Genomic DNA, 26,446 nt, shown 5'->3' with positions numbered 1-26,446 from the left:
TGAAGTGATGAACAAATACTCTACACATTGCCTCTGAGTTAAGCCTGACTGATCTGTGCCAAGCTGCCAAGGGAGTGAGCGCAGGTTAACCTGGGGTTTCCTTGTGCCTTGCCCCGACCAGGATTTTGGTTGCTGCTTGACCAGGGATTACACCCCAGTCAACCAACAACCCAATTTCTTACAAGTACTTTTAGCAGCTATAGAGGACTCTCACCGTTTGCTTTTATCTCTGCATCATGGGTACACTTAGCGATCGAGCCTGACACCTACAAAAGGGGCTGGGCAGGAGGGTTCTCTCCCAGGAAGATATGGTAGAAAATGGCAGAAATTGTAAATTCTACAATACAGCTTTCATTATATATTCAATTGTTTTAGCTTTTAAAGCATAGTAAATGATTACCCTACGGTGCACCGGGATACTACAATCTTTGTCGTGGGTCTTCAGTAATTCCCTTATTAACACCCTCCAACGGTGACACTCATCTCTCCATAGCCCCTCTCACACACGTATTACATTTGTTTTGTAGCGCCTCTCATGCCAGTGTAGGTTGTTGGAGCACTTTACATCACTCACATAGAAACAACGAACAGGTGTGGAAATCAGTGTATAGAAAATGTTACATAAGACACAGGGGACTACAAGGTGTAGTATTCACATTGTATCCCTACTGGTAGGTGTTTTGAAGAGTGGTTTGTCTGGAGAAGCACAAACTCAGGATTCAAAATGCAACACAGTGGTTAGGGTTGTTTTTACTCATGAGACTTTATTTCCACCCCAAAAACTAAATGTTTGCAACATTAGGTTAGTGAAAGACTGGGAAAAGAAATAACTTTCTCACCTGTTCCATGCAGTCTGCATGCAGCTCTTTGATTGCAGTTCATGGGTCAGTGTGCTAGATCATAATTGTAACTTATGAACTGCACAGTAACAAAAGAATCTCTGTGACAAAGCAGTAACCCACAGAGCTATGCACAAAAAATACAGCTCTATGATCTGCATGGTACACGCTCTTTACAGCAGGCACATTGACTCTCTGCACTAGCTTAGATGAGTGAAAACTGCCACTAGACAAAACTCTGATCTCTCTCCAGCTGGAAGGTTAATTGCCACAGAAATCTTGACACTTTTATTGGTGTTGCAAACTGCTGGATACACAAGGAACACTGCTTTTAAAACCATAACCTATTTCAAAACGCTGGGAGGCTGGAAACGAAAGTGAGTGCTGAGTGGATTATACTGACCTGCTGGTTACTGGGGTCCGATATGGCAGATCTGCTGAAAAACCACCCCTCTCCTAAAAAAAAACTCACCACCACCACCCATCCACCCACCCTTCCAGCCTCCAGGGGAAATGGCCGATGCCCCGTGCTCTGTACGCCTCTGGTCTTGTCTGCTTTATTAATACACGTAGTTAATACAGAGGTGTGTGGGGCACCAGCCTCGCTGGCTGCTTCGGGGCAGACTCCAGAAGTTTCCACAGTCGACTGTCTTTAAAACGCTCGACCCGGATTCTTGAAGTAAAACCTCAGAGAAAACGTCCCTCCTTTTGTGTGTAAATCCGGTGGATTGATTCAAACCATAACTTGAAGACGTGATAATAAAGCAATCTGCTAGTACGTTTAACTAATCTAAAATGTGTTCTTCCCCCATATTAAAAGCTCACTGTGTACCTGTTTGCAAAGCTAACACTTACGAAGTCAGTACGACAGGCGTGACAAAAATATTTGAAACAATGTGCTGTTTTAGCTGGGCAATGTTTCATGTTTCTGCTCTAAAAACAAGACGTTTCTGTTGACTGTGTGCAGCGTGCACATTGTCTCCGTCCTGTATGTCTGTGGCCTCTCTGCTGACATGTGCACAGATGCACACAAGCGTCAGAAGAACAGGACCGCTCGCATGTGAGCACAGCACAGACGCCGTTATCACAGCGGCTGCACGCGCCGTGCTCCAGAGGAGGGGCAGAAAAACAAAAACGCCTCTGTTCTCTTCAGCAGCTTCGTAAATACTGTCAGAGTTTTGACTTCAGTTGTGAGCTGGGCGGAGCCGGGCCAGCTTCCCAATTCATGAATGGCCAGGGAACAGCAGAGAGCGCTTTACGGCTCTCAGCTCGGTGCAGCCGTGCTGTGGACAGGTGCACGGCTGGAAGTTTCTGGAACAGACATAAACTGCCGGATATAAAGCGTGTGCTGCTATGACAATGACAGCGTAAGTGCCCATGCCTCTGTGTGTGATTTATGTGTGTAGTTGATGGTTTACCTGTGTGTCTGGGTCAAAGACTTGTCAGGGGTAGTAAGCAGTATAAAAATGTCATTACAATTTTGCACACAAGCCACACACACACACACACATGTGTGTGTGTGTGGCGGGTGTGTGTGTGTGGAGTGTGAGGGATTCAAACCCCTATCTCTCTCTCTGTTGGCTGTCTATCGGTATGCCTGCCTGTCTGTCGCTCCTGTGTGCCTGTCGTCTGGGTGGCCGCCTCTGGAAGAACTGGGCCGCTGGGTCGGTGGTGCGCCTTTCTCTTTATTTATTGGTTAGTGTATTTCCATACATAAGCATCTATCTATGCAGCTAGTTTGTCCATAAAACAGATGTGTGTATCTTTATAAGTCTGCATGAACACATTGTATACGTAGATGTCATATACATATTTGTTTCCGTTCAGCGCCCTCCTGGCTTGGGGTCGTTTTGTGCGGTGAGCTTGCTCTGGGGGGCGCTGTCTCTGTCGATGGTAGTGTGGGGAGAGGTCGCGTCGCGTGTGTGCGATCGTGCGTGAGGCATTTGGCAGTGTGCGTATAAGAAACGTGTGTATTTGTAGCAGAGCTGGTCTGTGCATGTTTCTTTCTTGTCACGCGCTGCCTGTGTCGGGGTGCAGCGCACATTACATGGAGCAGAAGCGGAGGGGCTCTGGTGAGAGCGGGGGTCAGAGGCATGCGGATTTTTTGGGGCGCCTGTGGTTTTTGGGAAGGGTGGCGGGAGATGGGGGGCATCCCTCCACTCCTGTTCAGGGTCCAATCCCAGATAGATACAGGTAGTCGGCTGCACTTTAGGGATCTGGTGGCGTGAAGGGAAAGGTGGGGCTGTCTGTTCGTTGTTCACTTGTGTGCAAAAAGAAGAAAGTCTGGCTTTGAAGACTTGCTCCTTACTCGACTTTCACCCCAAACACGTGCAACACCTTTCCCCGAACGTTTGCTAAGCAGGCACCTGTGATTTGTTGTGTGCAAACTACTACAGCGAGTGATTTTAGGCTCCAGGGCCCACTTACATTTATAGTCTGAGACACTTTTAACATTGTGGGGTGCAGATCTGGGGCATAAACATTAGATAAATAGATAGATAGATAGATAGATAGATAGATAGATAGATAGATAGATAGATAGATAGATAGATCGGTCATTTTTTGAGGGGGTGATGTAATTTTTGTTAAATGATTTAATGACTAGATTACATCAGACCCTTTGCTTCTTTGTGTAGCGTTGTAACGTGTATTAATACAAACTTTGCAAAAGTATTCATAATTTCTTGAAGTTAACGCTCCAGGCTTGTAACTCGCAGATTTAAAAAAAAACACAATCTTCACGTGTCTATTCAGATGTTATTACTTTTGAGATGGGAAGTGAAATACGTTTATAATTTGAACGATTCTTCTTTTTAAAGTTGGGCATTTCTCAAGTTTGTCAAATTTCCAACAGCTTAACACAAAGGTAATATAAAAATGATTACTAAAATTGCTACTTGAAAATAAAAACATGTATACTATTTTGCAGAGTAAAAATAAACATACTCTGCTCCAAAGCTGTAATCTAAAATGTGATCTCTTTGTATGTATGGATTTCCCACCAGAGGCACAACATTTGTATATGCCCAGGTGATTCGAAATGTGTTTCCGAGGTGCTTTAAATATACCAGGCGTTTTCACCTTAAACAAACACCCATCTGCATGTGACTAAATCAGTTTCAGCAGTCTGTTAAATTATAAACGAAAAAGCAAAAATTGCAAACAAATTAATTGTTGCCGATAACCATACGTCGATAAACCTTTGCACATAGCCGACGTCTTCATTTAGCTATAGACAGAATGTGATGTTTCAAAGAATGGTGTGGTATTTTATTTGTAGAAAGTGAGACCTTGGGGCAGCCAGTTATTTGTTTCTCAGGCCATTCAACAATTCGTCACAGCCGGCTATTAATCCACGCCTAAAGCAACACGCATTGCGGAGTTTTCAAACACCAAAACACGAAGGGAAGTCCCGCTCGTTCTTAAATTCGGTCCCGGAAACTGGCCTCTAGAGGGCGCTATTGGCCTAACCAGTGCAGATCAGCCTTTCAGGGTTGAAAGCTTCCCCCTGCGTTACCATCAAGCCTTGCTTCCTCACCAGCGAAATTATTTATTACGTACCCAGCCACAAAATAATCTTCTGGGGTTTGAATGGAGTTTAGCAGTTCAAAGGCATTTCGTCTGTTTTAGCATCTCGAGGCAATGAGAAAATTGAAATGTTAACAGAACTCAAAAAATGTACTTTCTAAGCTATAGTTTGAAAAAAAAAATCTACAAGGGACCTTCGGAGCGTTGTACTGCTAATTCCACGTAAACAAATACCGTGTAGTCCTTTCTCTAAAAATGGAAAGCTCGGAACGATTGCTGCAATAGCCCTGTATCCCGTTCCACTCGTCAGAACAATTGTACAGCATGATTTTAATGTTCGTGATTTCTACAATGTGCTCACACGCGCTGTATATACAAAAACACTTATTTGAAAATTAACGAGCAACTTCCGGCTACAGCTTTGTCATATTCGCACCTACTCGCCACTGTGTGTTTCCAGGTACCACTTGAATCAACAAACAGGTTTTATTAGGTATTTGAAATAAAAATTCAAAATAACGCCCTTTCTGTGTAGTTTTATCCGCCACCCCATATTTAATTGTCACACTAACTTCTTCTTCTGAGGAACTTCTTTTAAAAATATACGTTCTCACATTCGACAACTTTCCGGCGTATACCTCGAAAGCGAAGGTGACTGGATGAACGACACAGCAGAGCTAGCGGTGACAAAATATTGTATTTTTTGTGTAGGGGCTGGACTGAAGGTTCGCGAACTTCCCGCAACGAGAAACGGAGGGAGGGCACGAACTAGAAACGCAAAGACACTTCCAACAGCCTATTTATTGACTTATACAGAAATAATGTTTTTAATGCGCATATGGTATACAATGTAATGGCGCTGCAGCTAAATGTTCGCAAACTGTGTAAAGTGAGAAATGTCCACGGACTGTCCGGACCTGCCGGGCGTGGGCAGAGCGCTCTATATACACATTAGGACGCCCACAGGCCACGAGCCTGGGCGTCGAGGTTAAAGCGTCGCCCACCCTCTGCCCTCTGCCCGCAGAGAGGGGCTTCAGTGCGCCTGCTTCGGGGCAGTGGGCAGCCGTCCGAGGGGACGCCGCAGCGGCCAGCCACATAATCCATTTTATGAGGTACACGGGGAGGATGCTTCCAACACGCATGTGATAAACAATCCTGACAAAGAGGACACGAGCGCTTTACTTAACCCCCCGGACCGGGCCTTATTAGGGAGAGAGGGCACACATTGTCGTCCTTCCCCTGACAATACCGCAGGGTCAGAGGTCAAGGGTCCCTGCGCGCTCCCCACTTTATGTGCCTGACCTCTGTCACCAGACGATCATTAAAGAGGTCGCCCTGCGTGGCCTTCGCGGATTCCTTCAGTTTTTTACAAGTGCTGTCAGAGTGCAGGATTGCAGGTCCGCGTGCACAGCTGTGCTAACTGGATCCAGCGGCCTTCATATGGGTCTAGGAAAGGCACTCTCCTTAAGCGACGCTGCTCTGAAGTGATGGGTAGAGAAATAGGATAACCCGAAGTGCAAAAATAAAGCAAGGAAAAAAGAAAGGCTGGACTGGACAGAAGGAAAAAAAATAGGAGCAACGGGAGATAAAATGAAGAGAATCCAAAAAGAAAAAAATAATATATGACGCACAGAGAGTAGAAAAAAATAAGCGAAAACAGAGCACATCGAGGTGGCCAGGTTTAAAGAAAAAAATGAGGAAGAAAGACAAATTAATCTACTGGAATAATAGAACCGCGATTTCCCATAACAAGAACAATTAAGGGATAATTACAGAAAGAAACAAAAAGGCTTGCAAAAATAAAAACAGGGGAAAGAACTAGAAGTAAGACCTCAATATTAACGAGAGACTGAAAAAGCAGAAGAAAGACAGCCTAACAAACAAATGCACATACTTACTGTATTTTAACAGTGTACAATTTTGAAATATTCACAAAGGTACTGGTATCACTTTTTAATGAACATGTGCAATCAGTCCTTAGGGTGCACTGATATGTACAGATTACTCCATAAATATCTTTCTGTTCAGCATCTGCCGTAATGGGTTGTGCTTCTGTGTAAATGACGCAAGAAATCGCTTCAAAATCCCCCCTAAAACGCCGGACGCACCCACAAATGACATTTCAAACTGGGACTTTCATTACGAACCGGGAAAATAGCTTTGTATTCGTACTTTGTCATTTTTCACTGGGTCGGGGAGCACTGGCTCCGACTCTACACGGATGTGGCCGCAGGGTAAACATGCGTCCGTGGCCCCATACACGCAAGAGGCTTCCCTGGCAGGGATAGCCCCGGATCAGCGAGAAGTGCCCGGGCGTGAGGCGGTGGTGAGCAGAGGTGGGTGACCCTGGCCTGCCAGGACAGGCACAGCAGCTTCCCGAGGAGGTTAGGGGGATGGTTCGACCAGTGCGCGTAAAATGCAAATAAAAAAACAGATTGCAAAACTAAATTATAAAGTGGTTACAAAAGAGCTATATGTCATGTGTGATCCTAATGTGCGTGGGACACTCTCGCTCACATTATACAGCCGACATCTTCAACGGGGCAGACGGCGTTAGACGTTTTGCCGCTGACCCTCGATACTTGCAGAACATTGCTTGGGTATTAACTCCTCGGCCGTCACACGGCGTGGCCGCAGCCCCCCCTGTATAACCTAGGGTCTGGACCAGCCCTCTCTGGAGCGGGGGCTGCGAGAGTGCGGGGCCGACAGACCCGCGCGGCGAGAGCTCCAGTGTGTACATCCAGGGGCAGCCGCGGCGGCCGCGGTCAGACCAGCAACGAGACTGCAAACTTCCTCACGGTGAGAAGCTCCTTCAGCGGCAGAGGAGTGACACCACTATAATATTTGGAACACAAAACGTATTATTGTCGCGACCGAGGACAGTCTAGGGCAGGGGCGTGCGCCTGGAGACTGCGGGGGTCTCGGGTGCGGTGGGGTCGTGTCAGCGGCTCTGGCTGGCCCGGTCGGTGCTCCAGAGCTGCGGTGAGCGTGAGGGCGAGGAGAGCCCGGCTGCGACTGGCACTGGTGGAAGAAGTTGTGGTGAGAGGCGGGGAGCGGCGGGGGCTTGTTTATGACTGGCACGGGCCTGAGAGGCTCCGCCGGCCGGGAGTGCGCAGTGGCGTCGTTGGCGTGGCTAGCATGGAGCTCAGAGGCTGTGGCGAGGGTGAAGGGCACAAAAGGGGCTGCTGTGTGCCACTGTCTCGAGTCTCAGTGGCTGCAGTGAGTGTGCAGAGGGCTGGTGCCTGCCACTGTCTCGAGTGTCAGAGGCTGCAGTGAGTGTGCAGGGTGAAGAGGGCTGGTGCCTGCCACTGTACGGGTCCTCAGAGGCAGCAGTGAGTGGGCAGAGGGCTGGTGCCTACCACTGTACTGGTCCTCAGAGGCTGCAGTGTGTGTGCAGAGGGCTGGTGCCTGCCACTGTACGGGTCCTCAGTGGCTGCAGTGAGAGGCGCGTGGGGCTGTTGTCTGCTACTGTACTTGTCCTCAGTGATTGCAGTGAGTGTGCAGGGTGCAGAGGGCTGGTGCCTGCCACTGTACTGGTCCTCAGAGGCAGCAGTGAGTGTGCAGGGTGCAGAGGGTTGGTGCCTGCCACTGTACTGGTCCTCAAAGGCTGCAGTGAGTGTGCAGTGTGCAGAGGGCTGGTGCCTGCCACTGTACGGGTCCTCAGAGGCTGCAATGAGTGTGCAGAGGGCTGGTGGCTGCCACTGTACTGGTCCTCAGAGGCTGCAGTGAGTGTGCAGAGGGCTGGTGCCTGCCACTGTACTGGTCCTCAGAGGCTGCAGTGAGTGTGCAGAGGGCTGGTGTCTGCCACTGTACTGGTCCTCAGAGGCTGCAGTGAGTGTGCAGAGGGCTGGTGCCTGCCACTGTACTGGTCCTCAGAGGCTGCAGTGAGTGTGCAGAGGGCTGGTGCCTGCCACTGTACGGGTCCTCAGTGGCTGCAGTGAGAGGCGCGTGGGGCTGTTGTCTGCTACTGTACTTGTCCTCAGTGATTGCAGTGAGTGTGCAGGGTGCAGAGGGCTGGTGCCTGCCACTGTACTGGTCCTCAGAGGCAGCAGTGAGTGTGCAGGGTGCAGAGGGTTGGTGCCTGCCACTGTACTGGTCCTCAGAGGCTGCAGTGTGTGTGCAGAGGGCTGGTGCCTGCCACTGTATGGGTCCTCAGTGGCTGCAGTGAGAGGCGCGTGGGGCTGTTGTCTGCTACTGTACTTGTCCTCAGTGATTGCAGTGAGTGTGCAGGGTGCAGAGGGCTGGTGCCTGCCACTGTACTGGTCCTCAGAGGCAGCAGTGAGTGTGCAGGGTGCAGAGGGCTGGTGCCTGCCACTGTACAGGTCCTCAGAGGCTGCAATGAGTGTGCAGGGCTGGTGCCTGCCACTGTACGGGTTCTTAGAGGCTGAAGTGAATGTGCAGAGGGCTGGTGCCTGCCACTGTACTGGTCCTCAGAGGCTGAAGTGAGTGTGCAGAGGGCTGGTGCCTGCCACTGTACTGGTCCTCAGAGGCTGCAGTGAGTGTGCAGAGGGTTGGTGCCTGCCACTGTACTGGTCCTCAGAGGCTGCAGTGAGTGTGCAGACGGCTGGTGCCTGCCACTGTACGGGTCCTCAGAGGCTGCACTGAGTGTGCAGAGGGCTGGTGCCTGCCACTGTACTGGTCCTCAGTGGCTGCAGTGAGTGTGCAGAGGGCTGGTGGCTGCCACTGTACTGGTCCTCAGAGGCTGCAGTGAGTGTGCAGAGGGCTGGTGCCTGCCACTGTACTGGTCCTCAGTGGCTGCAGTGAGTGTGCAGAGGGCTGCTGGCTGCCACTGTACTGGTCCTCAGAGGCTGCAGTGAGTGTGCAGAGGGCTGGTGCCTGCGACTGTACAGGTCCTCAGTGGCTGCAGTGAGTGTGCAGGGTGCAGATAGCTGGTGCCTGCGACTGTACAGGTCCTCAGAGGCTGCACTGAGTGTGCAGAGGGCTGGTGCCTGCCACTTTCACGAGTCTCAGTGGCTGTAGTGAGTGTGCAGGGTGCAGAGGGCTGGTGCCTGCGACTCACAGGACATGGGGCACAGGGCCACTTCTACTGCTGGTTCAGGTCTCGGAGGCTGCGACGGGGCAGGGGGCGCAGGGGCCTTTCGTCTGCGGCTGGTACTGGCCGGACGGGCTGCGGTGGGGGGCTGGGGGGCTCGGGAAGGGTCAGTCACCCACTGCCACTCGTGTCTGTGGCTCTGGGAGAGGGACTTCCTTTCTGCTGCGCGCATGGGTCACGGGGGCTGCGGTGGGGCAGGGGGCAGAGGTGGCCCTCTCCAGCCCTGCTGTACCCCCAAAGGAGCACCCTCGCATGTGTTTGTACTCGACAGCAGCCGGGCCGCGCAGACTGGGCTGGGGCAGCGAGCGCCGGGCCTCAGAGCCGGAGGCTGGCAGGCCAGCAGAGGCATTTATAGGTGACGTAGGAGCCTACGTGGGCAGCCCTGGCCCCAGTGCCAGCTCTCATAGGCTTCTGCCAGTGAAGTGACATCTTCCCGGCCGGCCTCGCAGCGCGGGCCCTTTTCTGCTCTGGAGACAGCCCCAGCGCCCCTCAGAGCCCCGCGCCCGCCAAGCTGGTAAGATGAAGACGCAACTGGAAGAAAAGAAGGGGGGCCTGGCCCCGAAAAGAGCATCCTTGAAGTGACTGGAGGCGCCCCGGGGACAGCTGCCAACCCCCAGAGACAGGACACTGGAGGTAAGCACCGCGCACCCACGCGCACCTTTCTAAAAGCAAAGGCTAGCGCCATCTTTAGAACTCCAGTTTAAGAAATAATAAAGTGCCTGTGTGTGGTGGGGGTGCGCAGGGAGCTGTTTAAGTGTGATTGACTTGAGAGAGTGTGGGAGGGGAGGCTTCAATGAGACTCTGTGAGACGCAGCGCGCTCCCACCTCACAGGAACCAATGGCATGGATTCCCGTGGGCATTGCCAGCGCGCTCTGCCTAGCTCGGTGTGTCGAGGCGCTAACAAACAAGAGGAGGAGCGCGCGCCCAGGCCGTGTGAAAAGACTCTACAAAGGGTATGTGCGAAACCTGCACATTACTCAGTCCATAGATAATACTGTGTGTGGGTGTATACGCACGAGAAAATCTATAACATTAAATGTAAAAATCAGAACAAATACATGTGACCCAATACGGCATCTTGTTTGAACAAATGTGACACGTAATTAAGATGCAAACATGTATTGCAACAGTGCAAACGTAACAGGCATTGGTATTACCCACGTGCCCTTCTAATATTAAGGTCACTCGAATTGTGCGGTAGGGCTGAACCAACTTATGCGGTTGGGTTGACTAAAATGTACAGCAAGAAAAGGCAACGCTATGCCGCGTAATACAGCACATCTTGTGATAGGAATACTTCACTCGTTTGTCATTTAGACACGTTACAACTGTCTGGGCAAAGGTTTCATCTCGTTGGTCCTAGTTTAACACCCAAATACAGCAAACACGAGGCACCCGTCAAACTCTCCAAAGGGCCCTCGAACTGGCGGCTGAAGTCACCACACCTTTTAGTGTTTACGCTAGAAACGATTTTTTTGTTAACATCTGCAGATTAAGCAGTAGATAATGGATTATGTGGGAAATGCAGCAAATGTATACTTGTGCAGTAAATACAGCGGAAACAGTCCGCATAATTCAATTGGCTCTTCTCGGATTTTGATTTCCAATAAAAATAACTGGGTCTATGTAGAAAGAATGGGCAGTGGTTTTGTTTAAGTACGGCCGCTTATAACGTTCACACTTGATGAGAAGAAAAGATATCTTCAGATCTGTTAGGAGTGATGTGTAATGTATTGCCTAGATGGAGAGAACAAGAGGGTGGACTTGTTGAAATAATGGCTACTCCCCACACCCAGCCCTGCTGTTTGTATGTATATATATTGTTTATGCAACTATTTGTATAACATGTTTATGTGGCTGAACAGAGTTCCTGTGTTAATATTGCCATTGTTCAGTATAGGAAGAGGCTAACACCCACAAGCGGGTCTTGACGACACATCCCCCCCCCTGCACTATGGCATATTAGGCGCTGCATTCTGCATATAGGGTCTGTGCCACTGCATTTGTTTAGCGAAAAACTTATCATCCAAACCAGGATGCAAGGAGTTAAACTGTGAATTAGTTGGAGAGTTGTTTCCCTGTGTAAAGTGAGTGTTACGTGCAATCGGCAATGCAGTAAAGCGTTTTTCTCAAGCAGTAATAAACTTCAATCTGACCTTTGCACTTTCGTAAGGTGATGTGTTCAGCGTTGGCATCCTTGTTCTATATAACGTGTTGTTGGGTCACACTTACAGTCACTGCCATGTCATAAGTATAAATATTCATATACATCCCAGTGAAAATACATTTGGAGCAAATGTGATAATAAATGTATATTCAGACATGTATTAATACAGTGTAAATGTCAACAGCATAGCATAAACCATATATGCACACGCAGAGAGTAATATGCCATGAATTACCAATGTTCAGGGAGGGGCATCATGACGCACTCCTCGCTCCACCTCTCATACGTCATTGGCCCTTTTACAGCTCAGAAATGGTATATATATATACACACACAAACATATATGTTTATATACATATACATCTATCTAGAGACAGCTATATACGGAGATACGTATGTGTGTGTGTGTATATAATCTGTATTTTAAAGGAACGTGGTGCGGCATACATACATTCACGTGGGTTTTTAAGGGATGGAGTTTTTTTCTGTGTTCATATATGTGAGGTGGATATCTTTATTTACATTTCTGATGTGTGTTTTCGAGGAGTCGATTTAAAGTGTGAGTGCCCGCGCGCGCCTCAGTGGCGTGGACGAGATTTGGCTGACTGTATGTGCCAGCATTATTGCATGTTTTCAATGGCAGGGCTTGAATATATGTTATGCCGATGGGTGTGCGTGTTCAAGGTTCCGGGGCACGCACTGTGGTTTCTTTTCCGATACACGCTCTGTGTTTGAGCGTGCTAGGAGCTGTGCGTATCTCCTCCGAGGGCGTGCTGCGCAGTCCAGACCGTCCCCTCACAGAGCCAGGCCTCGCCCCGCTCCTCCACGGCGGAGAATGGGGCCCCGCGTGGCCCGGACAAAGGTGAGGGAAGTAGTTAAATTGCAGGACACGTCCCCCCCGCCCGGGCCTTGAATTATCCAAGGAGGAGAAAAGAAAATGGGAGCACTTTTCTTCTCCACTGCTGAGAAAAAAGCTGGGGCTAAAAGTTGTGGCGGGCTCTACCTTTCAACGCCAGCCGAGCAGACGTAATTCATTAGGAGCCGGGGCTCGGGGCCCTGAAGAAAGGCCCGTGGGGCGGCCCCTGCAGACAGCGGGCCTTACACTCGGGAGGGCGGGATTACCCGAATGGCTCCGCTTAACGTGTATTCTTTAAGGACAAAGGCGCGTTTCTCGGCCCAAGTGGGCTGAACGGGTCATTCCGCTGCCAGTGGCGAGGCCGTGGGCAGTGCCGCCTGTACCAGGCTTATCTGTCATCGGAAACTGAAAGCAAATGGCCGCCGGAGCACTTCAACTGCCCATATAAGGCTGCAGGATATAAAGACACACAGTTTTCTTTTTTTCTGCTGCCACGCTCATCGTCTGCAGTATGCCCGAATTAAACAGTGGAATTAGATGGGTCTGGGGAATTAGACGGCACTAAATACAGACGAAGCCGCGACCGTGGCAAGTACGAATGGAAACCTTGGAATAGGCTCAGGGCTTTAAACTTAACGGAAATTGAAATTAATTGAGAATTACGGGAATAACGTAATTTAACAATAATTAACAACCACTCAAACAGAAATAAATATGAATAAGAAACGTTAAATATGAAAAAGAAAGGGAGCTGTTGCTGAAAATAAAACGGGGAGAACGGAATCTTGCACGCATAAAATGCACTGCAAGTTATGCTGCGAGGAACAAAAGATAAAGCAAATAAGTTACCAGTTGCAAATGAGGGAAGCGGGGGGAAAGGGGAGGGAAAGGCGGGAATCGAGTAACGGAGCGTGGAAGCAATAATTATTGAAAATAATAATATATGCGCTTCGGGCTCATGGGAAGCTGGCTCCCGGAATGTGGGACCGGAATAATTAGCTGTCGCGGTCTGGGAGGGTGAAAGAGTTGCTCGTGAACTTGGCCGGCTGTCTGTCTAGGGGTGATGGATGGCTGCCCCCCTCTCCCCCCGCCATGGGTTGTCGGACGGAGGGGCGTGACCCCAGACTCGGCAGGCCCTCTCCCAGTGGCAGCGCCGACTTGTTTCTCAATGCGGAGGATTTTTTTTTTGTCTTCATCCCATCAAAGAAAGTTTGCAGTTGCCCTGCAGCCCGCAGACCAGACCCCCGCAGCTGGGCTGTGTGGAGGCAGCGCTGCAGCCCCCCCAAATAATGGGGGATCAGAGTGCCTGCCTGCCAGGAGGGACAGAGGCTTTGTGCCCTGTTAATCTGAGTTAATTTTCCCCGTTTGGGCAGAGGCTTGTAAGGTGGCCGGGATCAGGGGTTTAAACGGGATTGGCGGAGAGAGATGCGCCCTACACGAGTAGCTCTCTGTTGTGCATTAAATGCATAGTGTGGGGACTTTGTCCCGAGCGGGGGGAGAGAATTCACTGCACTATGTGGGGCTGTTCAATCAGAAGGCCGGGGAGAGGGGGAGCTGGCCCGTGCGCGAGGGAGAAGGGGGGTGGGGGAGGAAGGGGGTGCCGACAGGGGGTCTCTGAGAGGGAGCAAGACATAGAAAGAAGAAAGAGTCTAAGAAGGAAAGGTGCAGGAAGGAGAAGACGGGGGCGGGGCGCGAGAGGCGGAAAGCAAGTGGAAGAGGCAAGGAGACGACAGACACAGTACGAGAGGGCCTTCGAGCAAGCTTAGGGCAGCGAGTGACAGGGGGGAGAGAGAGAGGAGGGAGTAAGAGACAGGGTGTGCGTGGGAGAAGAGAAGGGGAGGCTAGCCGAGGAGGCAGCAGAACAGAGTGAGGGACAGCAGGGCCTGAGACTGGCCGAGGTGGCCGAGGAAGTGACAACACACACACAATTCTAGGTATGAGGGTGAGAGGGGACGGGCGAGACAGGCAGCAGCAGACCATGTTAGGTGGCAGCAGGGAGAAAAATTAAAACGGGAGGAGGGGCTACGGGAGGGGCAAAAGAGGTACACACGCAGAGAGGAGAAGCGAAATAGAGACCGGGCCTTGAAGAAGAGAGAGTGCGCATGAATGCAAGGAAAAGGAGAAAGGAAGGGTGTGGCGCCGAGAGAAGACAACACGAAACGGAGAGCACGGGGACTGGGCAGAGAGAGGCCCACAAGAGCAGAGAGAGAGAGAGGGAGAGAGAGAAGGGTCTGGGCAGATATGTGCAGCGAGAGAAAGAGAGTGAAAGAAAGAGAGAGGGAAGGATCTGGGTAGAGATGTACAGCGAGGGGGAGAGAAAGAGAGAGTGAGTGAAAGAAAGAGAGAGAGACAGAGAGAGAGAGAGAGAGAGAGAAAGGTCTGGGCAGAGATGTGCAGCGAAGGAGAGTGAAAGAAAGAGAGAGAGGGACAGAGAAAGCGAGAGAGAGTGAAAGAAGGAGAGAAAGAGACAGAGAGGCAGGGAAAGGGAGAAAGAGAGAGAAAGACAGAAAGACCGAAAAAGACAGAATGAAAGAAATAGAGAGAGAGTAGGGTCTGGACAGAGATGTGCAGCGAGGGAGAGAGAAAGAGAGAGAGAGAAATAAATAGAGAGAAAGAGACAGAGACAGAGTGAAAGAAAGAGAGGAAGAGACAGAGAAAGAGAGAGAGTGAAAGAAAGAGAAATAGACCGAAAAAGAGAGAGAGAGTGAAAGAAAGGGAGAGAGAGAATAGGGGGTTGAGCGGCCCATGGAGATGCGCTCACGGGCAGAGATATGTGCACGGAATATTCTGACCTGTCGATCTGGGTTTATAAGTGCTTCTATGTATGTTGACATAAATACGTGTTCGCAAAAGAATGAAACCGCAGACTCAATTAATTGAAAATGCTGATAAACGTAAAGACGTGCGGATACACGCGCAGGAACGGGCCATTCTTGGCCTGTAGGCCCACGTGTGGGGATCGCCAGGCAGTGGGATGCAGTGGCGGACTGTGGGGACCGAGGCCTGTGTTGTTTCTAGAAGTGGGCAGAGGGACAGGCAGAGGCGGTCTCCAGGGCCCTCTGCACCCTGCCACCCACAGGCGTCCCTGCGTTGATTCTTCCTGTGTTGTTTCAGGTTGTGGGCAGAGGCGGTATTTGGGTTCTCTGCTTCCTCAATGCAAGACTGCCTGTATGATTCATGAGAGCAGGCAGAGAGAAGGGCAGAGACAGGCAGAGAGGCCTCCGTCCACATCACCAGTCTCTGTTGTTTCTGGGAGTGGGCAGAGGGACGGGCACAGGCAGTCTCCGGGGAGCTCGGCATCCGCGCTACAGGCCTTGCTGGGTTGCTCCTGGAGTGGGCAGAGAGGGACAAAGGCAGGCCCTGGGCTGCATCCAATCCACAGGCCGAGCTGGGTTGTTTTTGGAGGGGGCAGACAGGAGGGTAGAGGCAGGCATCCAGACCACCAGCCTGGCTCCTCCGGTTCTGGAGGTAGGTAGAGGGCAGAAAGAAGGGCAGATACCGGCTCCTGTGAGCTCTTCCACACCACACCAGACAGGCATGGCTGTGCAGTTTCTGGAGGCGACAGAGGGAGGGACAGAGGCCGGCCTCTGAGGCTTGAATCCACACTGCAGGCCTGGCCCTGTTGTTTTTGGAGGGGACAGGGAGAGGGGCAGAGGCAGGTTCTGTGTGGCCTGCCTCCACACTGCAAGCGTGGGGGTGTTCTTTGTAAAGGTGGGCAGAAGGCGCAAAGAAGGGCATGCCGGCTTCGGGTGGCTCTGCGTCCACCCCACAGGCCTGGCCGGGTGGTTTCCGGAGGGGGACAGGCCTGCGTGGCGTTGTCCTTCCTGGAGGTGGGCAGAAAGAACGACAGGAACCAGCTCTGGGGGCTGGTGAGGGGTTCTATATACATAGAACAAGCCTGGGCGTATTGTTCCCAGAGGTGGGTAGAGAGAAGGGCAGAGGAAGGCTATTGGGACTCCACATCTGCGCCACAGGGCAGGGGCAGGCTCTGCCTTCACACTACAGCCCCTCCCGGGATGGACAGAGGCAGGGGTAGAGGCTGGCGGGGTCTGAACCCACATTACAAGTCTGACTGTGTTGTTCCTGGAGGTGGGCAGAGGCAGACTCCTTTTAAAGGGGCCGCTTCCCGGCTATTGGCTCCGGGAGGTTTAATTGAGATGCCTTCGGAGTGTTAATTAGAGACAGGGGCCGGGGAGCCTGGATTCCCGTTGGCTGGAGGGCCCCGCCCGCCTCCCTCCCTCCAGCCCCTCCGCTCCCCCTCCCTGGCCCCTCCCCCTCTCCTCCTGCCCTCCCCCTCTCTGCAATGGTTGGAGTGGGCAGGATGGTGCCGGCTGACGTCAGTGCGGGCTCCGGCTGCCAGCGGAGGAGGCTCTCGGAGGGGGCACCGGAGCTCGGAGCCCGGAGCGGCTGGAGGCGCGGGGAGCCGGGGCAGGCGAGGGACGGGGCCCCTGCCACCCTCACACCCGCCGAGGACGGCCGGCGGGGCCCCCGGAGCGCACGGGGCCGGGATGGAGCCGGAGCGCAGGGACCCTGGCACCGCTGCACGGACGATTCCAGGCCCCTCGGCCGCGAGCGGAGCCCCTGCGCCCTGCCGGAGCCCCGGGCACCATCCACGGCGGCTGCCGAGCCGGCTCTTCCTGTAAGTGCTGCTCCTTCCGGCCCGGGAGGCAGGGCTGCGCTCGGCACCGTGTGTCACAGGGAGGGCTGCGCGTGTGGCCGTGTGCGTGCACCGGAGCATATGCCTACATCTCCGGGGGTGCAATATGCAGGCGTGTGCGCGCATGTTTAGTAATATGTGCATGCCTTGCAACTGTGTTAATGTCTACAATGTGTACCTCTCATATGTACTCGTGCACGCCTAGGTATGGATGGGCGATGCTGTCTCCATGTGCTGTGTGTACGACGGTTCACAGGTGCACTATCTAGTGTGTTTGCAATATGCACACATGTGCGTATGATGCAGATATGTTTATGTGTTAATTGTGCATGCACATCATTAGCGCGTGTGCATATATAATCGGCCTGTGCTTGTCTTAAATATACATACATATGGCAGGCCAAAGGGTGAACACGACTGGTGATCATGTGCACAGTAGCCGCGAGTGTTCGGGATGTATATGTGTTTAATATATGTGTATACGTAAAATGAAGAGACTCTTAACACTTACACGTTGTCGTGTATATATCGACAGTTGTATGTAACACATGTATGTAACTAGGTGCCGCGCAGGCAATGCTGGCCCAGGCCTCTGACAGGAATGCTCTGATAGTGCCGGAATCTCGCTGCCCGCCTCTCGCTCTGCAGATAGGCCGCGAGCACCGCGGGCTCTTAAAATGACAACGTCGAAAAGTGCGCCATGTGCTAATTCGGAGTCACGTGACCGCGCGCTGCTTCCAAACTCGAGGGCTGTAATTAACAGCCCTGCTGGGCTCTAGGGGCGTCAGGGGTCCCCTGCACCGGCCAACTGCCCCTCGAAGCGGAAGGACACGGCCACTGCCTGACCTATGCCCTCCACCCGCCGTAGCCAGGGCCTTAACGGGCGATGGGCCAGGCATCGGGGGCCCAGGGTGCCCCGAGATGTGGAGGAAACAGCGAGAGGCCAGGGCCTCGGAAGTGAAGGGGCGGGGAGACTAGTGCTTTAGGAACGTGCATATGCAATATTCAGATATATCTTAATGCATGCACGCAAACATAAACACGCATCGCAATGTGTGCACATGCGCATATATAAGTATCATACCCATACATGTATCACAGCCATGTATACCTGTGCACCTAGGTTAAAAATGTATTATACGTGTGTGTTTATGCTGGTGTGTATGTATATATCTTTCCATACACACGTATTGATATAATCATATGCGTATATTCGCATGCACGCACGTGTATAGATGTAGCAATGAGCGAGAGAGAGAGAAAGACTTAGTACATGGATGTTAATATGGCTAGGTTATTGACAACACTGCTTTTCACGTCCATTGCTCCGTGGATAGTGGGCCCATCACACGGGTTCTTTCAGAGGCCTCTTCCGGTCCGTGCCAGGCAGCGTTTGTAGGGGTCACATCTTTCAGGCGGTGTTTCCAGGGACCCACGTCGTTACTGAGAGAATACACGCATGTGCCGCGACCCATTTAATTGTATAGCGCTTTAACAAAGTGAGGCTCTGTCAACATTAACTTAGCACTATCATATTGCTTCCTGCGCTCGAGGGTACACATATTGGATGTTCACGTAAATAGCTGTACAAGGACGGGCATTAAAGTGTAATAACGCACGTATTCCACGTTTACGGACCCTGGCGCAGCAGAAAACGGGTGTGATTTGAAGACACGAGTTTGTCATGCAATCTCTCTCTTCATGCACGGCTTTGCGTGCGTGTGATGCTGGACTGCACGTGAGGCCCGCGCCACGACAGACTGCCCTGCTAGGCCTTCATTTGTGTCTCTTTCTTTCTCTCGGTTATTAAGGATTGTGTTTGTATGTGCGTGCTTCACGCTCACACACATACATAGGGAGAGTGATGAACATATATGTGTTTGTATGCAATGTCGATATATATAAACCTATGGTGTGTGGCTTGGCACTGAATGCAGACTCCAGGTTCCAAACACACGCGCCTACACTTTAGAATCTATTGATACGTATAAAATCCGTAAGACAAAAAGATTTGCGCACAATATCTGCCTTTCTGGAGACGTTTGCCTCGCCTCCCTCGAAGTGCGTGTAGTAAGGCTGGCTCTGGGCAGCGGGTCATACCACCCGCAGACAGGGCAGGTTATTAACACGCTCCAGGGCCCGCCCTGGCGGTACCCGGCTTATTCTCTGTAAGAAGGGCGCCATGGCTGAAGGAGAGGCCCGCGCCAGGCCCGGCCGCAGCGCCATACCCAGCAGAGGTAAGTCCCTGCAGGAAGGGGGTGGCTGTGGTCACAGAGAGGCCTGTGCCAAGGCCGGAAAGGCCTCAGTGTCATCGTCAAGCACAGAGCCTGCACGAGGAGGCGCCGAGGCTCAGGGACGCGCCAGGTTAGTGCTGTGCCAGGCATGTCCCCGTTGAATATGCTCCGCGCGTGGTGTGTTAGCAGAGAGTACCAGGGCTCATGGGCAGGCCTTGGGCATGTCTGCAGGGCCGGTGACCGGCGGAGGGTCTGTAAGAAGCTGGTGTATTCCTCTATAGAAAGCCTAGGCACCTCTACAAAAAATATATGAGTGTGCAGGTGGAAGGCTTCGTGCCAAGGTCTTCCTCGGGCAACCCCATTCCGGGGCACATCCCCTGATATTAATGGCTGGTGGATTTAAATCTAGGCCCCCGGAATCCTTCGCTTGTGGAAAGGCCCACGTGTCTGCTGCACCAGCCTTTGTATGCAAGCAGAGGAAATGCCTGAATGCAGCACCCGCCCAGGCCTGCTAGGTGGCGCTCTCTGAACATTGTGGCAGGTAGCGCTGTTTTTCAGACACATCTCTCTGTAATATGAATGCAGGCGTGGGCGTGAATTGTACAAAATCCTTCTCAGGATTTTTGATTCTTTCCAAGCGCAATGCAGAGCAGCCTCACAGGCCCCACGCCACTAGTATTAGGGTCTTCGACCAGAAACGCGGACTTTAGCAATAACCTACAACGTTGACATTTGGGCCAGCCCCCATTTTGTGTGCACAGTTTCAATAACATTGTGCAATTCAAGTAGTTTTTGTCCACGTGAAGAAGCTTTCAATCAATAAATTCATATATGTTCCTTAAATGTCCTCAGGAAGTCAACTCGACCACTCGAGCATTTGATGGAAAAGTTAACGTGCTCAGGAGGGTAGAATGCTAGTCAAATAGAGTTTGTGTCTGTGCGGGAGTGTCTGTGTGTCTACGAGAGAACGGGTGTTTGTATGTGAATGTGTGTGACACGAGTTTGTGAGTCTATGTCCGTATGTATATTTATATTTTGATCCGAACGTGTTTCAGCGCGAAGGACCAGCACTAAATGCTAAAGAAAAATCACAAAGTATAAAATAAGGGCAGGAATGGGAGAACGACAGCGCCAAAGAGAAATAAATATATAAAAACTGAAAATGTAGAGAAAATGAGAGAGAGGCATGAAGAGACATGGAGGAAGAAAGAGAGAGGCGACCGACACGGGGAGTAATAGAGCCAAAGGAAGAGAGTGAAAGGAATGGAGAATATATATAGGGCACTGTTTTGAAGGGAATATATATATATATATATATGATTGAGGAAGGGAGAGAGTGAACTATCAGAGGAGCGAGGCAGACGCAAAGAGAAATAAATAAATAAATATAGCAACAAGGAGGCAGAGAGAGAGAGAGAGACTGCGAGTTGGATGCGTTGGCACCGACGAGAGGCGTGTGTAATTAGTTCGAGACGCACTTCCCACAGACTGTAATAACTTGGGGCACTTCAGGTTGTCTAAAAATACCAGCTCCTAATGAACAAAAGTGACGTCAGACGCCCTTGGCGTCGGGAATAACTATGGCGGAGAGCCCGGGGTGCAGTGGGGAAATCTACCGAGCCGAAGCGTCTTGTACCACAGGGCGGGCTGCAAGGCCGGACCGCGCGCGCTTTGACCTCAGGCTGAGGCAAAATGGCCGCGCTTCCTGGCAGAGGAGCTGGAGCGTCAGTGGCCGAGTTCATTCCCACAGACACCTCTCCTTGGGAGGAATCCAGGCAGCCGCCAGTGGACAATCAAGCTTTTGACGTAAAAGGCCAGGCTTGCAGTGGAAAGAGCAATTGGCACGAGTGTTTATTTTACATTGAATACGAGCCACTGTACTCCACCAGTACACGTGACAGGGAAAGCCAGCAGGCTATTACCAACCGCATGTAGCCAGCATAGACAAATCTCCTCAGAAATGCAAATATTCTGTAAATAACATCAATGGCGTCTTCTCGCAGTCTTCTGCCTATGAGGATCTACAATTATCATCTCTTGTCGATTAAAACATTCATTCAGTCGACACATATGAGAAACCTGTAGCATGTGGCAAAACTGGGTCCAATCACAAATTAATTACAGATCACAAATCCACCCCAAGTCTAAGCCCACCCACGCATTTGTGGATAACCTCACATAGAAGGCTAACAAGAAACATAACACTCGCCACTTGGCCTTCTAGTTCGTATTACTGTCCTACTAGTTAGACCTATTAGTCTGCCGGAAGTGTCCTTTTGCGCACGCGTTGTCAGAGTTGAAACCAGAGGCCAATCACCTCTGAGCAGTGTTTTGTTTGAAATAGAAACATTAAAGAATCAGTTCCCTTGCCAGGGACTTAAGCTACAAATAATGTAACCGCATACTTATTAAATTAGAATTTCGTATTTTGTGGATTTGAAATGAAGAGGAGCTAATAAAGGGAAAGGTCAATAACGAGACCCTGTTTTTTGGCTTTTGTTTTTGCTTATACATGCACGCCTTTGTCATGAGTGCATCCGATTTGGCCGCTTTCCCATACCTGCTTGCGTCCTGTTATATTGTCTCTGTGACATTCTATGGGCTGCACGGTGTGTGTGTCTGGGTCCATTTGTACACATTTTGGCAAGGGCTTACCTGTGTATGTGTTGTGTCTTTTCTGTGTTAAGTCTGTGCGCCCACGCTCGTGGTCTGTGTGTATCGATTTTGGGCCTGTAGCCCTTGAATTGAATTAAGGGTAGCTGTGTGACGATTAAAAGAGGCAGGTGACATATGGCTGTCCACCTGAGAAATCGGCATTGCAGTGCATGTTTTGTTTACCCGAATGAAGGGCGTGAACCACCCCTGTGTGTGATTCCGTCTAGTGATATGTGTAAAATATTTTGAACACAGAGATGTGTAAAAGGCAGGTTCCTTTCGAGAGATGTGAGAGGAGCTCCTTCTAGTTGGTTGATTTTTCTGTGTGGCCGGGTGTGCACAGGCCAGCTATCACTTACCTGACTGACAATGCGGATCCTCAGTTTGGGTGATTGTTGTGTTTAGGCGGGTTTCGTTTAACCCTCCGGTTGGGTTCTTTTAATCGGCGACGGGTGTGAATGGGACCGGGGTTATCGCCAGGTGGGGTTGGCCGCTTGGGGGTACGTTTGGTTCTGTAGTGCGGATTTGCTTTTCAATGGTGTGCACCGTCTGGTTGGGTAATTCCCGGTGCTGACTCGTGTGCATGTATCTGGAAGTTACTTCAAGTTGGTTGGGGCCTAGTTGTGAAATCGGTTCTGCATGCAGGTTTCGTTTACCACGATGGAGGGTTTGGGCCTGCGGTGGGTGATTGCTTGCAGTCTGCTGTATATGGGGCTGGGGTTCCTCCAGGCGATGAAGGTCTGCCTAGTTGTGAAATCGGTTCAGTACTGCAGAATTTCTTCAGCATTTTTAGGAATGAGTGGTGTGCCACCGCCGCTGGGTGAATTCCGTCAGTGGAGGTGTGTGAATTTATCTTGAATTGTAGTTGCGTTGCCATTTTTTTTTAACCAGGAATGAATGTTATGCATTCGCTGCAGGGTGGTGGGCGCGGGAAGGTTCGAGTTAGAAGTTAAAATGGTCGCCAGCAGTGAATTCGCCGGTGTTGTGCTCATTTCCTTTAGCAGGGCGGGTGGTTTCCGTGTGCGGGGGTATTGTGGTGGCCCTGGGGCTGCCTCGGGGTGGTTTGGCCCCAGCTTCTGTTCACGTGTTCAGCTTCCAGTGGCCGCGGTCGCGGTACGGGGCCTCGGAGCGCACACACATCCCTGGCGGGGTTGCAGCACCATGGACAGGGACAGACGGGCTCGTACGGGCTGCAGCCTCCGCGAGCAGCACTGCGACTCAACCCCGGAGGCTGCAGCGCCATTGACATCTCCGTGCAGTTACAACACTGCCACGCACCTCACCTGCCAGAGAGCGTTGGGAGGTTACATTTCCGGTCGTAAATTAGTAAGAGACCCTCGGCTAACAAACATAAGAGTGCACCTAGATATGAGGGTTTTAGTAAACTTGACTGCAGAAGTCAGTCCGCCCATCCATCCACTCATCCATCGACATACCTGCCTATCCGCCTGCCTGTCTTCCTGTCTGTCTCCCTATTGGCCTGCCTATCTGCCTGTCTGTCTGCCTATCTGCCTGCCTGTCTGCCTATCTGCCTGCCTCTCTGCCTGCCTGCCTGTCTTCCTGTCTGTCTCCCTATCGGCCTGCCTTTCTGTCTGTCTCTCCGTTTACTTATCTGCTCTCTATGACACGGTGCAATAGAGTGTTTTGTCGTCACAGATTCAATAGGGACAACAGTCGACTGCTGTTACCGGTACTTGGTGGCTTTCCCCAGAAAGGAGCCGGTCGGACTCGGGAGGTGGAAGGGCCTCTCCCCGATGCATTCTCTGGGCCCTGGGCCCACCCCGTCCGACGCGTGGCTAGAGCATTTGACAGTGGTCCCCCTTCGTGACAGTGCAACCGATCCCCGAGCCAGCCCTCGTGCACACACAGGGCACCCGGAAGGGTGCTTTATGAGCCACAGGTTATCGGCCGAGGGATAGTAGGGCGTCAGCCGAGCAGCCGGTGGGCCGCCCGGCCAGGGCACCTCTGTGGATGCCCATGTTGGCTGGCACGCCTCTCGGTGTCCCTCATGGGCAGACCCAGGCCATGCCGGGCCTCCTTCTCGGCCCTCTGCCCTGCAGTCAGCGTAAGCTACGCACCAAAGAGAACGCGGCCCTGCTCTAGCTGCATGTTTGAAACGAGGCAGGTATTGTTTCTAGAAGAGACGCCATGCCACGTTGCTCTCAGTGAGTTGCTGGCTGGCATCGGGCACAGCAGAGCAGGCGCCATTTTGTGCCTTCGGCGGCACAGTGAGAACCCTTCCTTCTCTCGCTGGCACAGGTGTACATGTCCGTGCGGGTCTCATCCCTGAACATATGCCCATCAATAATAGTATTGTAGAAAAACACCTTCCATTATTGCCACCGCGCCGCGTGTACGCATGCGCAGGTGTGCCGTATAACTACCACACACGTCTGGTACTGTTTGATGGGGGCTGAGGTCACAAATCTTCCACGTGGACACAGGGGCTCAACCTGTCCTTCCTGGGCAGTCAGAAAAGCGATGGTACGTTACCTACAGGTGTGTACAGGCAGAGCATACAGACAGCAACAGGCGGAGAAGGAGGTTAATATGTGTACACGTAGCGATCCTTCATAGGAGCACGTGATCATTGTACAATCAATTAATTGATATATTTGCACCTGAATATCTATCTATCTATCTATCTATCTATCTATCTATCTATCTATCTATCTATCTATCTATCTATCTATCTATCTATCTATCTATCTATCTATATATCTATCTATATATCTGTCTATCTCTATCTAAAAGAACAGGAAAGATTGAAAGGTGTGTGTGTCTATATATATATAACAACGTACAAGTCTCTATGTCCTGTATTCTCATTTACCATCTGCATGTGTGTTGTGACCTCATGGGCCGGCGCGCGGAGTGGAATGACGTCACAACAATGTGTGTGTGTAAGTCTGGCGTATTCTTTTTGTGAGTTTGAAAACTAGTGGCTGTATCTGAATATGCTCTTTTGTGCATGTTCGTGTCATTATTAACATGTACGTATAAAATACAGATGTTTATTTCCAAACATTCATGCACGCACGTCCATATACTTATATAGGTTTTTAACTGGGAAGACGAGGGTGATGTGGCATTGATACATGTTGATCTGCAGAGCATAGAGTGTTAAACCTTAACCCCAGCTTCCCCATTAGCCCAGTAGTGTGATCTTGAGCAGGTCGCATTATCCCCCATGCTTTGTTACCCATATTTGTATTAGGAGAGGTACCACGGATAAAAAGGGCCCTCACATTACATTTACAATCTATCACATTTCTCTGAAAACATCGGAGATGCTTGATATACTTGTATTTTATATAATCTGTATGAAAAAAGACGACCGTGTTTTCGTTCTGGACAAAATACTCTGCATTTAGAAACCAAATACATAGCTAAATTAAAAAATCTCATTGGAGAGGAAATTAAGCCTACAGATTAAAATGTATTTTCTGGGCACCACACATAGGAGAATCCGAATCATTTACATGACAGCGAATAATCAGAGTCCAATGTGCATGCCATGATCGCTTCCCGGCCATTGCCCAGCTCTTAGAATTCATGTTTCAAAAATATTCATCTGAAATGGCATTTTAAAAAGAAAAAAATATATTGGAGCTCACTCGTTTTAAAACGACATCCTTAATGTGGGCATATGACATATTTTAAGATATGTTAAGACGTCATTTACATAGCAACTAGACTGTAAAATACACGGCCTAGAGAATTCACACAACAAAAAATAAAATACAGCTGCTTCAACATGCCAGAAGTAAACAATATCTATCTATCTATCTATCTATCTATCTATCTATCTATCTATCTATCTATCTATCTATCTATCTATCTATCTATCTATCTATCTATCCATCCATCCATCTATCTATCTATCTATCTATCTATCTATCTATCTATCTATGTATCTATCTACGATCCATCATTTGTAATATGCTCCAATAATGCCATTCACAAGGGAGTAAACGCACCCCAGAACCCAGTGGTTTGCAAATGTCACGAGAATGTCAAGCTGACTACATTGGACCTTAATTAATTACCCACCATTAAGTAATGGTGTAGCATATGCAATCTTGGTGCAGCTGGTACTACAAACTTTTGTATTATCTAAACAGGAAAATATATATTGAAAACAATAAATTGGAGACCGAACTATACTTTTTGGTTATACACAGTAAAGAATAACATGAGAGGTGCAGTTGTCTCTTGCAGACATTGTGAGACTGCTGAGCTTGATGTGTTAAGAGGTGTCTGCCTGTGGAAGTGAGATACGGCGAAGCCTCTCTCAGAAACCTTCAGCAAACAATGGTTGAAATTAGAATGGTCCTCTTTGCCTCTCCGAGAGGGGCGGATGCAACTCTGCAATAGTTTTCCATTATCAGTGACTGGCCATGCTTAAGCACCAATCAGCACTTGAAAGGGAAAAAAAATATAGCTGAGACTAGGG

At 50.4% G+C, this 26,446-nt stretch overlaps 1 long non-coding RNA gene across 2 annotated transcripts in view; it reads left to right on the top strand.

Annotated features, from left to right (window-relative positions):
* Positions 1–9,918: 9,918 nt before the first annotated feature.
* LOC144825265 (uncharacterized) overlaps positions 9,919–26,446 on the top strand; it is a 149,372-nt gene continuing 132,844 nt past the window's right edge. Inside the window, exon 1 of one of the 2 annotated variants that reach the window (XR_013609366.1) lies at positions 9,919–10,053. This is a non-coding gene — a long non-coding RNA (uncharacterized LOC144825265). Of the gene's footprint in view, positions 10,054–16,898; positions 17,084–26,446 lie in introns of those variants that run through there. The other variant, XR_013609367.1, reaches the window with a different exon arrangement.

This window comes from Lissotriton helveticus, chromosome 3_1 (assembly GCF_964261635.1).
Source record: "Lissotriton helveticus chromosome 3_1, aLisHel1.1, whole genome shotgun sequence".
Lineage (NCBI taxonomy): Eukaryota > Metazoa > Chordata > Amphibia > Caudata > Salamandridae > Lissotriton > Lissotriton helveticus.
This window is presented reverse-complemented; position numbering and strand designations above follow the sequence as displayed.